We start from the raw sequence: 15,038 nt of genomic DNA on the forward strand, positions 1-15,038 counted from the left end.
TGCAAGATCAAAGACGCTACAGTTTACACCTGCGTCCATCCTGTATAGAATTCACCTTTTTTTTTCTGATGTTGTTCTACAGGTAAATAAAGAGTACTCTCTAAAACTTCTGAAATGATTAAAGATTCATAGAGACAGAAAAAAAAAAGTAACCTCAAAGGCCCTTCCACGGAGGCGCACTGATACAAATTTGTAAGTTTGTGTTCCAACTAGCCAGCCTGTGGGACCCTGTATTTTTAAAATGCATATATCTTTTTAAATCAATTGTTTTCATAGCTTCATTAAGGTATAACTGACATACATCAAATGTAGATATTTAAGTGTGACATATGTACATACCTGTGAAGTCATCACCACAATAAAGGTAGTGAATGTATCCATTACCCCCAAATTTCCTCATTCTCCAGTAATCCTTCCTATACCGCAATCCTGGGACATACATTGCTCTGCTTTCTGTCACAATAATGATTTATATAAATAGAACCATACAGCATGTCCCCTTTTTGTCCGACTTCTTTCATTCAGCACAATTATTTTGAAATTCATCCATGCTGTAGCGTGTATCAATGGCTTATTTTTATCGCTGTGTAGTATTCCATTTTATATACGTACCACATTTTGTTTATTCATTCACTTGTTGATGGGTATTTAGATTGTTTCCAATTTGGGGGTATTAAAACTAGAGTTACTATTAACATTTGTGTCTACAGCCACACCACCCTGAATAAGTCTGATCCCGTCTGATCTCAGAAGCTAAGCAGGGTCGGGCCTGGTTAGTATTTAGAAGGGAGACCACCTAGGAAGATCAGGTGCTGTAGGCATAAAAATAAAAATAAAATAAGGGATTGTAAGCTGACAGGGTCCTCGCCATCTGTGAGGTCAACCAAGGGTTGCCTCGCCTAAAAATTTAAAAAAATAAAAATAAAATAAAATAAAACATCTGTTACGTATGAAAGCATAGTAGGCAAATGCTTTTATCACTCGAGTAAATACCTATGAGCAGTATGCCTGGATCATACGGTACGTGCCATGTTCAACTTTAAAAGAAATGCCAAAAGTTATTCCAAAGTGGTCGTACCCTTTTATTTTTCCAAAAGCAGTATATGAGTGTCTCGACTGTTCTACATCCTTGCCAACGCCTGCTACAGTTGGTCTGTGAATGCTGGCCATGCTGCAGAGTGTGTATTTGCACTTCATTATGGTTCTAATTTGCTCTTCATTAATGACTAATGACATTTAGCATTTTTTTGTGTGGTTCTCTGCCATCAATATATCTTTTTCAGTGAAGTGTCTGTTCAAATCGTTTGACGATTTTATTTATTAGGTTGTTTGACTTATCATTGAATTGTAAGAATACTTTATACATTCTATGCGCAATTCCATTCTTAGATGTATGATTTGCAACTATTTTCTCCAAATCTGTGGCTTGTCTTTTCCTTCTTTTAACAGTATCTTTCAAAGAGTAAAAATTTTGAATTTTATGAAGTCTAATTTATCCCATTTTTCTTTTATGGATCATACTTTATGTGTACGCTATCAAAGAAATCTTTGCTTAACCCAACGTCTCAACAATTTTCTCCTATGTTTATTTTTTTCTAGAAGCTTTAAAGCTTTAGGTTCTACAGCTAAGCTTAGGATCTATTTTGACTTTTTTTTTGTATGGTGCAAAGTATGTCTCAAAGTTCTCTGGGGGAGGGGGGCACTATCCAATCATCGCGACACCATTTGTTGTTGAAAAGACCATACTTTTCCCACCAAATCGCTTTGTACCTTTGTCTAAAAGCAATTGACCATACATATATGGGTCTATTTCTGGACTCTGTCCTGTTCCATTTGTCTATTCTTATACCAATACCACACTGCCTTGATTACTGTGGTTTTATAATACCTCTTGAAATCAACTAGAGCAAGTCCTCCAACTTTGTTGTTTTCAAAATTGGTTTGGCTATTTTGAGTCGTTTACACTTCCATGGGAACTTTAAAATTAACTTGTCAATTTCCACAAAAATGCCTGCTAGGATTTTGATTGAGATTGCATTAAATTTATAGATCGATTTGGGGCAACTGACATCTTAATAATATTGAGTCTTTCATTCCATAAACATATCTCTCCATTTATTTAGGTATTTAATTTCTCTCAACAATGTTTATTAGTTTTTACTGCATGGATCATCCGTATCCTTTGTTAGATTTTTCCCGAAGTATCTCATATTTTTATTACATCGTAACTGGAATTTTTTTTCAAATGCTAATTGCTTGTATATAAAAATTCAGTTGTTTTGTATATTGACCTGATACCCTGCAACCTTGTCAAACTCACTAATTTATTCTAACATTCTTTGTAGAAATCATAGGATTTTCTCCATAGATAAGTATGTCATCTGCAAAGGACAGTTGTGATCATTCTTCCTTTCCAATATGGATGTCTGTCATATCTTGGTTTGCTTGTTTTGTTTGCTTATTGCACGACTAGAATCTCTAGTATAGCACTGACTAGAAATGGTGGGAGAAGACATCCTTTTCTTGTTCTTGATCTTAAGAAAAAACATTTAGTCTTTCACCATTAAGTACGATGCCGGCTGTAGGTTTTCCACAAATGCCCTTTATCAAGTTGCAAGCAACTGCTTTTAATTTTAAAAGGAATACAGCGGAATATTCCTGACAGTGTGGTGGATTAGGTATTCTGAAATACTTTCTTGCTCCGCGAACCAAAATGCTGGATAAATTACATCAAAATTCCTCATAAATGTATAGCTAACCTTACAAGAAAATAAAAGAAGTCAATCACCAGGAGAGAAAACCAGAGAAGCAAGAGAAAACAGGAGACAGAAGAGACCTGGGGTCATTTTCCAGTGGCAGAAACCTATATTCTTGGATTTTAACAGCTGACGGCCTCTCTGGCTGATCCACCTTAGTCTCCTTCAGAAGCTCTTTTTTTCTACCTGTTTTTAAACATTAGCATTCATCGGGGCTTTCTATTTTCTCACTCCCAGGTTGATAATATATATTACCATCTCGAGTACCATCCCTGTGCTAAGGACATGCAAATCTTTACCTGAAATGTTCTTTCCTGAGCTCTAATCTCTCCTACCCAACTTCCTAAAGGATACGATCTTGACTTTGATGTGCTATCTATCCTTCAAACTCATGCCCAAGCTGTTTTCATCTTTCCTCGACCTGTATCTTTTCCTCCTTCCACCTCAGTTGTTAACACCATAATTTGTGAGTCACCCACGACTCTTTTTTCTACCTCTCTCATCCTTCCGTGTCTAACTAACGCATTTTAGTTCAGACTTCTAAGTATCTCTTGAGCCCGTTTCTTTATTTCCATATTCATTGCCAGTGCCTTTGTTCAAGTAACCACTACTGCGACAGCCTCCTAACCAGTCCTCTGAAGCAAGTCCAGCTCTCCCCAGTCTATATATTCCATAATGCCACCAGAGCCAAAACTTACAAAGTGTCACTCTCTATTGTAAACATAATAAAGGTCAATCCCCTAAAGTTGTCATATGATGCGGTACGTTATCTGGGCCCCCACTCCCTCTCAAGCTTCATGTCTCCATCCCAGACCCTACTCTCAGGTCATCATGAATACCATGCCATTTCCTGGCCCCTTTATGCTTTGCCCTGCTTTTGTGCTTTTAAACATTCTGTTTCCCCTGCTTACCTCTTTCTCTTGTTTCACCTGGCTAACCAAATTCTATACATTCTTCAAGACTCGGATCGAATATTACCTGCAAGGTTCTGTTCCTAGATATTCTCAGCAATTGACCTTACCATATTGCAATAGAGTCCTTATTTACTTCCCTTCTTCATAAAAGCAGAGTCCTCAGCACAGTGGTAGTCCAAAACTAAACGCTTATAATTAATTAACTAACAAAAATCAGCTACTTGATGATTTAAAAGACAGAAAAAGTTTGGCGGAGCAGGAATAAGACAGTATTTACTCCATAATACTTCATTGAGCGTTTACTCCTTCTTTATGGTCTGGAAAAGTAGAGATGAATAAGATACTGGTTTTGAACTCAAGGAACTTACAGTCCAGTAGGAAATTAGATGAAGAATGGGGCTCTGGCTGGGGCAAGTCCAGATTTGGTAAGAGAAGCATATATTGCTTAAGGAGTACTAATAATTGTTAAATGGAGCAAAGGAAAATAGAACACCGTTGAAATGTTTCATCAACATTTAATCCACCATTCTTCTAAACACATCTCTGACTATATGTATTTTGAAAGAAAAATTTCTCCTAAAAGCAACCACTACCAGGAAGCCAAAAGCAATTTGGAATGAAATGAATTAACTACTCTGAGGTTCATTACCAAAGAGTCAAGGGTTGAAGTAAGGGAAGGCTGAAGAAAGAGAAAAGAGGGAGAAAAACAAAGAAGAGAGGATGAAAGATAGATATTCCATAAGAAATCAGCAGAATCTGTTATTTAGCATCATTTGGTCCCCAAAACACAAAGCCCAGGTTCTTGGTCTGACTCTTGGACTTTTCTGATGGTTGTGACGGTCACGTCCAAGTTAGACAAAGAACTGGGGAGGCTAGATTCACTTTTATTCTCTGGGAAGAGCATAATTTGAGGGAGGTTGCTGCTTCACTTGAGTCTAAATGCTTGCTCTGAGTTAAATAGTGCTTAACCTCCGCTTACTCAAAACTCTTGCTGCCTGGTTCTATTTATATTCAAATTATGTTTTGCAATGAAATTTATCTCTCTCAGATTTCCATCTTACAGTCCTTATTGTCTCAGAAGTACATCAGGGAAATTTTATATTTCTTCGTGGCTCTATTACTCAACTTCTTAACCTTGTTAATTCAATTGTGGTAAACTCGAAATTGCATTTTTTATCCTTCCTGTGAAGGATTGATTCAATGTTGATTGGTATCATGACTGAATTTCTGCCTATTGTAAAATTTAAAAGTACTGTATTAGCTTCTCTTTTCTATATAACGTGACAAAATCATGGTAGATAAATGTAAAACACAAACCGCAAGTCACACTGAAAATTCCACAATATCTGATTCATAAGAGAATCTTGATATCTCTCCATACTCAAGGGTGGGGATCACCAACAGGTCTCCTAACTACAATTCAACCTGCTGGCTTCAGGCGCCTGATTCGAAAGGCTCCCGGTAAATAGCAGAAGCCAAACATCTTCTATCTTGGATCAACATCGAACTTAATGGCTGATTTGGTTGCTTATGGACTCTAACTTTCTAGTTTCTGGATCCTGTCTGCCAACCAGCTTGGATGTGTAGCACCTGCTTGCTTCTCCTTATGTTTCTTAACTCCCCTAGTCTTGATTCATGGATTGGCTGAACTGGGATTCTGCCATAGTTTTCTGCATAGCTAGACTTCCAATTATGGGGCCATCCACATACTCCTGTCGCATTCTGATCAGACTTTGGCATGACATTTTCTCTAGGCCCAGGCAGTGAGTAAAATGACACTGACTGCCAGAGCACGCCTTGTAGTGAGTGCCCTTGTGGGCAAAAGTATACACCTTCATGGGCAGTCCTATACCTTGTCATGTACCTACCCCTCTCATGTCATTTTCTGACTAGTTTGCCTAGTATTATTGCTATTTCCATCTCTATGCTGCCCAAATATCTTTCTGCTCCAATAGAGTTAGAACTGAACTTCTAAGTCTAATGCCTTTCATCTGAATTATTTACTCCATGTCTTTTACTATTTCCCGCATGTTCTGAGAAGGAGATGCACTCCATATGGCTGATATGATATGACCTACTCTGCATCAGTGTAGTGAGTAAGAACACGGGTTCTCCTGGGTTTGAATCTGAGCTCCACGCCCTCCTAGATGGTACGAATTAGGGCAAGTTATTTAACCTCTCCCGTCTCCAGTGTCTCATACATAAAACAAGGATAATAACTGTACCTACCATATATACAAAGTACCTGGCAAATGATGAGTGCTCAATAATTATATTTGGATCTTGGGACTCTGGGACCCTGTCCTACTCTATAAGCATCACCTCCACTTCCAAATGACTCATCTTCATACTGAGACTGCATAAATGGCATGCTACTTGTCTGAAGGCTCAGGCTCCTATGTATGTTATTCATGCCACTCAATAGCCACAGGGTCAATGTTTGTGAAATAAGATGAATGACAGAATTAAATAACCAAAGCATTAGCCACCAAATTCAGTAGATCGTTGTGAACTACAGAGATGCGTCATCCGGATCCCCCTTGAAGCAAGAACTTGCAGTCCAGCTGCAGAGTGTGTTAATCTGACACCCTTCAGCTATTAGCACTTTCAGAAGCCATCGCACTTTTTGAAAAGAGACCACACTGTTGCGGGGTTGGCCCTGGCCAATGACTAACAAGGGCCTGGCCGTTTCTGCCCAACACAGAATTCCTCTAGCGGCAAATCCTTGTTCCAGAGCTCTCTGCTACACTGGCCGAGACTTTGTCAGCCATATGCATTGAGATCTTAGGTTCTTCCAGCCCAAATATGCTCCATTACCCCTCTATTTTTCACAATACTCCCCTCTTTCATTCCTGCATCTCCAACCCCAACATGTGCTTCCTAGAAGACTCGAATCACTCAGCTGTGTGCTTGTGATGCAAGCAATTTCACAGAGAACTGATATATTCATTCAATCTGCCTCCCCCCCACACACACACACACACACAAACACATACATCACCAGCCAGGGTTTTGTACAAAAAAATAATGAGAAACTGAAAAAAAATCCTTCCCTACTGATTACTATAGTCAGCCAATTTACTATAAGAAATGGGTAAGTGCTTCTTCTCAGCCACAAATTATTCAAACATTTTTGATAGGCTGGATGGTTAATAAAGTAAAACCTCTAGAGAGCCAATAATCAAGCCTGGGTGTACAAAGGAAATAAATGGAAGACAGCATTCTTCCTGAGACACGGACTCTTGGAATTTTACCTGAGACCCTCTCCCTCCCCAGACAAGATGCTAGACATGAGTCACCCGTGGCTTCAGGGGGAAGTTGTCAGAATGTAACCAGACAACAAAGGAGTCAAAATCTTGGTTCTTGAGTTTTTCAAAAGCCAGATTCAGGTGTAAGACAGAGAAGATTTGGAAGCCTTTGTAACCTACTTTTCTTCTCCTGCTCCAGATTCCACAGACTGGGGAGGAAAGAGGGGAGGGAACACAGGGAAAGGAATGGAGTCAGGACGGAAAGAACATCAAGCTTCACAGAAGAAAACTATTAGTGGCCAGCTCTAGGAAGCCATGTGCCAAGGAGCTCATTGCTGGCTGAGAGATTGTCTATTAGGAACGATGCCTGACTACAACTATTCAGTAGTCCAGGACCTTTGTAAACACCTGGACACCTGAGCAAGGTGGGATGAGGAAGAACCATCTTGAAATATTCCATGGAATCAAGAATATCGAAACACCTATGGCTACAAGTTTCACTCTTAATCTCAGATTGGCATTGCTGTAGAGGCAAGTACCACCAGTTGATCCATTGGAATTTTGTCAGTTAGGAACCGTTGAATAGTGAGTCATACTCCTTCCATTCCTGACAATGAATCCTCGTAGAACAACATGAAGACATCTGAGACAGAATGCTATGGCCATTAAAGCTGGGTTTTTAAAATGGCCACACCTGAAGCAAGATAGATAGCCCAGGTACATCCTCCCCTCCAGGATATGGCTCTGGAAATTTTTTCCTTTCTTCATACTTCCTCCTATTTTAGCCCCAGCGAGGGGAGATGAGCCAAAACTTAGATGCCATCTTTGGCTGAGGCATGACATTTGGCTAATTATAATATCATTATCTCATCTGCATTGCAAATCATGTAGCTCCCATCATGCACCTGACGCCATGACAGTTCCATATAAGGAAGAAAGACCTGGAAACCGAGCTCCCCACCTACTGGGAGGAGACAAGGAGGCTACATCAGCAGCACATTTCCAGGCTCTGACAAAACCCAGAATGGAGACATCTGAGCACTTTCTCCTCTCCCTCTCTCTCTCTCTCTCCCCCCACCCCCTCTCTTTCCCTCTCCCCCCTCTCTCTGAGTCCCCCGGCACTCCCCTCTTGAATGTGTATTTTCACTTTAATAAACCTGTACTTTCCTGTTTGCTGTTCCTATCACCCTTGAATTCTTTCTCATGGAATGAGAACCTGGTCACCGGAGCGTCGAGCTTTCCTGCAATGCACCTACTCAAATATTTGCTATTTGCAGATCACTTCTAAATCCTTATCTCTTGTCTCCACCTTTTAAATTTTTTTTGACCCTATTTATTAGTCAGGGTCCACAAGAACTATATAACTCTTTCGAAGTTAATGATTTAATGAGAGTTTAATAAAAGAGACTACTTACTGATGAATGTGTGGTCATGCTTTAAGGAAATCAATAAGGTTCCCTTGGAACGTTAACTCCTGGAGCCCTCACTATCCATGTGACTGAAGGGTCAAGAAGACACAGCAGTGACCAGAACCCAGAGAGAGTATCATAAGACAGGATGGGTGGTTTTCAGTGGAAGGTGTGACCAATCCCTCACTAACTGATGGAGGGAGCCAGGGGAATAAACTCTCTATCCTCACTCTCCTCCATCCTCTCTCTTTCATCTTCCATTAGTGCCTCCCATGAGCTGAACCCATCTGGAAGCCAGAGGGCAAGGGGGTTCGTTGAAGCAGCCTATGCAAGTCAAAGTGGGGTGAAGAAACAGAAAGTTTGGGTATGGGGGTGGGCGGCGGCAAAGACTCGACACGGACAACTCGATAGGATTTGGAAAGCTTTTCTCCCTTCAAGAATTTGATTTAAGCTATAAACTGTCACATTTACCAAGAAGCGCGAATACATGTAAATATTAGATTTTGCATGACATTTCAAGGCATTTTGCAGTACCTGTAGCCTCTCCATAGTGTATCTAGCAGTTCCATGGTTACCAGTTAAGAAGCCCCTGCTCTGGAGAGCTGTTTGTTACCACGTGTGTCATCTCTTTGTAGTTCTCATTTCCTTAGCTTTTCTCCCCCTACTCTATTTCCAGCAACTTAGATATCCCGCAGGAAAGCTGACACCTTTGGCCATCTGTAAGTGAATCTGCTGGGTCCTTTCTTTGCTCAGATCGGCTCAATGTGAGCTATAGTGGAGTCTGAGCAGCAGAGCTCTAAAGTAGACAGAAAATGTGGGGCTAGCCATGTGATACCCGGTTGCCTAGCAACACTGGCTGGGAGGCTCTCCTTCCTGAGCCTCTCAGCAGAGAGAATTGGTTTAAAAAGTATGTGTGTATGTGCGTGTGTGTGTGAAAGAGAGACAGAGAGACAGAGACAATGGAGAGGGAGAAACAGAAATTGAAGAGAGACAGAGAGAAACACAGTGAAATGTAAAGACAGACAAAGAAGCAAAAAAGAGTTTAGTAAACAAAGAAAAGAAGTGAGAGATAATGAGATCAAATTTACGGGAAAGGGGGAATGGAGAGATGTTCAGGAGGCGAGATGAACTCAATTCACGGCAAAAAGGAGGAGCAAAGGCTGAAAAGAAAGCCGTCCGAAGGAGGGAATGAAGGGGTGATGGAGTCAGCAAGAGGGGCCCCTTCTCCCAGGTCCCCTCACCGATGGCTGCTGCAGTACCCTTACTTCACAATGAAAGCTACCCAGTTTCTTTTTCTGTCGTTTTGTTGTTTTCTCAAAAGTCACATGCTCAGTTGAAGCCGCAGCACCGGGAATGCTTTATGGAGCACTCCTAGGTCCACGGCACTGCTTGGCCCAGTAAAGATCCTCTTTTATAACAACCACAATGATGACTCAGCCGCAGAGCACAGCTCTTTACAGTTTACTGAGTGCTTGCACAGCTGCCATCTCCTGGGACGCTTACTGTGGCTCTGCCAGGTAGGTAATGCCAGAATTATGATGACCTTAACTGCACACGTGAAGAAACTGAGGCTGTCATAGGAAGGGTGGTAGCACAGGACCCCACATTCAGTAAGATTAGTTCCGGGTTGCATAGTTGGAGTTGTGAATCCGTGTTCCATGACTGGAGCCACGGGGCTGATCTGCTGGGCCTTCCCAATTGCACAGAGTGTGGTAGACCCGCGGCGAAGTAGATGATGCTCTCCATCACCTACTGACATGAGAGCTGACTGAAGAGCTATCACGATGTCTCAATATGGGGTCTCTCCTTTCCTTCCGTGTCCTAATGTGTCCATCTGTACCCCACCAGAGCAGAGTGCAATTGGTCTGGATGTACAGCCAGCTTCTCACAACCCCATGAGATATCTCTGGGCGTCCATTGTCTCAGAAAAACCCTCCCTCTTTCATTTTCAAAACAACTACCAATGGCTGCAAAAACTGTTGGATAGGGGGAGGGATATTTGAGAGATGGGAGCAGTTCGGTGACTAGAGCCAGAGGAGGGGCTGTGGAATCAGGTAGAGAGGAAGAGCTGGCAAAGAAGTGACATGTAGCAGGTGAGCAGTTCTTATTTCTTCCGAAGACTCAAGATTTCAGGCATCGTAGAGTCTTGAGTCCTCTGTTTGCGCCAGGCTTCTCTCCCGCCAGAGTCTCCCCCTTGTCTGATTCACCCTGTAATTGCCGACAGGTCAAGTTTCCCAAAATGCCGTTCACCCGATCAGCAACCTTCAATGATTTCTCCATTCACTGTGGTATTCGTTTCATCATCCTGGCATTCAAGAACTGGTCAATATTGTCCTACTCCCCCTTGTTCAGGTTAATATCCACACACGTCCTACATGTAACGCAGGTGTCTGACAAACTCGGATATTTCTGATGCCCACACTGCATACCTCTCATGTGTTCCCATCGACCCGACACCCCGACCCCTTCCATCAGACAGTATTCCCCCACCAATGTCTGCACATAGCACTTGCCTTTGTAATGTGTCAACTTGGATATACTGAATTACATTTCACAGAATTACCATTCCTGGGCCACAGGGTTCTCGTGAGAGATTTGGAAGGTGGAAGGCAAGCAGTCGCCATTTTTTAGCTCACACACATTGCCACTAACCTGCTGACTCAGTTCGTTGGCATAAGACAGTAACCAGGCCTGCAACTGCTCCATCTTCCTCTGGATCCTGCTTCAGCTTCTCTGACTTCTGGACCAGATGTGTGTTTAACACAATGACAAAGTGCCGAATGTCCAACTTCCATAAGAAACCTACGTCATCAAGGGCAGAGGCAACAAGAAATGACGTGAGGCTTAGTCCATCTTTGTGTGTCTCAGCCTGTCCTTCCTCTCCCCAACCTTGCACCCATCTTCCCTTCCCCATTTCCTACCCTGTGGATATATGAGTTTTACAAAGTAGCTAATCTCTCTGGGTCTCAGTTTTCTCATTAGCATAAAGGGAGAATTTTACCAAATCTCCAAAAGCCGAGAATCCTTCCAACTCTAATATTCAAGATAGCAATATCCACGGCTTTTTATGGGAACCATAACCTCTGGAACAACGAAGGCACCAAGCTTGGTACAGGACATCTGAACTCTCCCCACACACAAAAAGTTAGTCTTGCTCTCAGCAGTTCAATACAACTCTAATATGTCAGGCTTCTCTAAGTCTCCCAGTGCTCCCTAAATCCAATCAGTACCATTTCCTGCTTCTCTGTGTATTTGGGGCTTTTTCTACTTTCAGTGAGTAAAATGTATTCTCAGTGAGACCTTTAGTCTTTCAACTTGAAAACCTTGTGCCTCTTCGAGGGAAAGGCCAGTCACTTCCTCCACACACTTGAGAAAGGTTAAGATGTTTTGATGTTTTCCTTGATAATGCCTCAGTCTTTTGAAGGAATTTGGTCTCAAATTTGTCTTTCGTTTTCCTACCTAGAGAATGACCACTGGGCAAAAGTAAGGGGGTTGGGGTGGGCGCCAGAATTGGAAACAGCTTTTTGTACCAGCTGGGGATATTCTAACAACACTGAAGTTAGAGATGAAGAATCGCTCTTATTCTAAGCCCCTTCTTTTCATATGCTTATGAATTAAGAATATAAATGAGTCCACGTTTTAGAAGTCCAACATGGCAGAATTCTCTGACAATGAAGCCTTGTTAAATACACTATTATTGTACAGGACATGCAGTCGAGTCATGTGACATACTCATGTATTGATCAGTTTGAGGTGTGAACTTTAGATTTTTCAGAAGTCTAAGCAATGGATCATGTTTGTTTATTGAAAAGGTAAACAGCCATCAATCTCATTATCAAATCTATGAAGAAAATCAGCTTAAAACTGTTCTTGCATTCACTTGACAGGTACCTAAATGTTGGCTTTTCACTCTCCTTCATCCAACAGCCATCGAGTTAGTGACTCTGGTACCCTTCTCTCCAATCTTCCTGCCTTATCTTAGACACCATTACTTCCCTAAAAATTATGAAACATTTCATACATACAAAAGAGAAAATAGCATATTTGTAAGATATACGTTGAGCAGGAAGATTCAGCTACCAATCTCAAGTGAAGGTTCGCATTGATGCAGGATGGCACAGATCATCACAGTGCCCACAGGAAATCGGAGCCCACAGACCTCAGTGGTTCACAGTTGCCAAGGAGGACTCAACACACGAGGCGCTGGTTAGAACAAGGTTCACCTCACACACAGAAGCGACATCGGTCTCCCCCAGCCAGCAGGTCCCTCCTGATAGCTGACACAGGACAATGGACTGCATACATCCCTCTCACGCTGCAGGTGAAGGTCCTGTTCTTTTTCCACAGGGGGCAGATATACCGGTAGGGTTGGCCAGGTGCCATATGACACTCACGTTTAAGCAATATGAGGATATTCACTACCTATCCAGGACAGGGGAAAGTATTCCCCAGATAAGGAAGAAGAATCTTGGCCCAATGGACAGCTGTATCCCTTATAAAGGAAAGTTCCAGGCTCAGGGCACTAATTAGGCAATCCCAAAGGGAGGTGGCAAGTCCCATAATGGCTGCTTCCACAACAGTATACAGCATAATAAAATGAAAACCTGTATACCCATCACCAAGGTTGAGAACTAGAACATAAACAATGCCTCTGAAATCCACATGTGCCCTCCCCGAGTCATCTCCTCATTCCCTCTCACAGATAATCAGTATCTTGAATTTTGTCATCATTTACTTCCTTATACATTCGCATTATAGGGATGTTCCCTTAAATAATGTTATTCTGGTTCATCCATTTCAAAACTTCATATAAATGTAATCATACTGTAGGTGTTATATTTTTGTTTCTTCCTTTTTTCTCCCAACTTTAGGGGACTTATCTATGTTGATGTGAGTAGCCATAGTAATTAATTTTCACTTCTGTATAGTTATCCATTGCATGAAAATCCCACAATTATTCATTCTCCTGTTGATGAACATGTGGGTCGTTTCTAGTTTTATGCTTTTGCAAACTGTGATGCTATGAACCTTCTCATGCATACCTCCTGATGCCTGTGTACAAAAGTTTCTCTAAGGCAGTGGTTCTCAAACTGAGGTGTTTTTCCCCCCAGGGAGGTATTTGTCAATGTCTGGAGACTTTTTTGGTTATCGACTGTGAAGGTGCTATGGTATCTAGTGGGTAGAGGCCAAAGATGCTGCCAAACATCCTACATTGCTCAGAACAGAATCCATAAGAAAGGATTATCTGGTCCCAAACATCAGTAATGCTGAGGTCAAGCACCTCCAATCTAGGATAAGTGCCACGATAGTGCAAAGTGAGCACACAGGAGTATGAAAGCTAAGTTTTGAACTATAAGGAGTCAGAAAGTGGTGAGGGGAAGAGGGTTCTCCAAGCAGAGGGAAGAGCATGTTCGAAGAAACTCATAGAGGCGTTAAAGGGAGTCTTATGCACTTGGAGTACTGTCACTATTTCGCTGTGACTGCACCAAAGGATTTTTTTTAAGGTGGAATGCTGGGAGGCAAGGGTAAAGAGGCAGGAAGGGGACTTGGATGTCAGAGTCGGTAGTTTGGACTTATCCTTAAAGCTCCAAGAAGCCATGAAAAGGCTTTAATTAGAAAAGCGATTTGTGTTTTAGAAGTGTCACTCTGGGGGCAATGCGGAGAAAGGATCAGAGGGGCAACAACGCAGTGCAGACTACAGCAAAATTTATGTGAGAAATGCCGCAGGTAGTAGTAGAAGGCAGGTGAGAAGTACAGGAAATTTAGAATCAACAGGTGATTGCGTGTGGGTCATGACGGGATGTGGGGAGGCACAGGAGATGCTAATAGAGGGGAATAAATGATAGTGGATATGGTGACCACTTAGTAAGTCCACATGTAAATGGGGGGGGGTAAAGAGGAGAATTTCACCAAACCAAGTCAATGAGGAGATAGATGAGAGAGATAAAAGAGAAGACAGATGGGCAAGAAATAGATCAAGGGATGGAGGGCTCAGTAAGACCAAAGGACAGGTGTAGAGGGAGTAGGAGAATGAGAGAGCAGAACGGCTAGCAGTTTGTGATCTGGGATATTTGAATTTATGCTGTCAGAGGTAGAGTAGTTTCAGGTGAAGAATAAATCCAGCATGTGTCTGTCGAAGAGCATGGATAGTATGGTATAGAGAAATTCACTGAAAATGAGAAAGCCAAATTGCTGGGTGATTGATGTGGATGTTAAAGTTACCCAGAACCTCAAAACAAGATATTATTTGGCCTAGAAGCAACACGGGAGTGGGGAAGACCCATCTCTCTTCCAGCCTTAAGGTTCATGGTGTACGAGAGAACAAAGTCGAGAACAAAATCTCTGCTGGACAGAATTTCACAAAGCTATGTCATCGACAAATAACCAGGGTGCAGTTAAGGCCTCAAGATGAAGGGATCATTCAGAGAAGATATTGGAGTGAAGATGCCTGGGTTCCCTATTCTGTCCCACAGATGTATTTATCTATCCTTCTGCTAATACTTCAATGTCTTAATTATTATAGCCTTAATGACTGGCAGAGCAAATCCTCCCACCATCTTCTTTAGAAGTATCTTGATTATTTTTGGACCTTGGCTTTTCTAGATAAATTTTACAGATAGATTGAGAAATTCTATAAAATAAAAACTATTAGAATTTTTACTGCAATTACCTTGAATTATCAATGAATTAAGGAAGTGTCGACATTTACAA

At 41.7% G+C, this 15,038-nt stretch overlaps 1 pseudogene; it reads left to right on the plus strand.

The window, feature by feature from the left end:
• Nucleotides 1–702: 702 nt before the first annotated feature.
• Nucleotides 703–821, plus strand: LOC118608001 (annotated as a pseudogene).
• The last annotated feature ends 14,217 nt before the right edge of the window (nt 822–15,038 follow it).

Source organism: Rousettus aegyptiacus, unplaced genomic scaffold (genome assembly GCF_014176215.1).
Source record: "Rousettus aegyptiacus isolate mRouAeg1 unplaced genomic scaffold, mRouAeg1.p scaffold_m13_p_9, whole genome shotgun sequence".
NCBI classification, from domain to species: domain Eukaryota; kingdom Metazoa; phylum Chordata; class Mammalia; order Chiroptera; family Pteropodidae; genus Rousettus; species Rousettus aegyptiacus.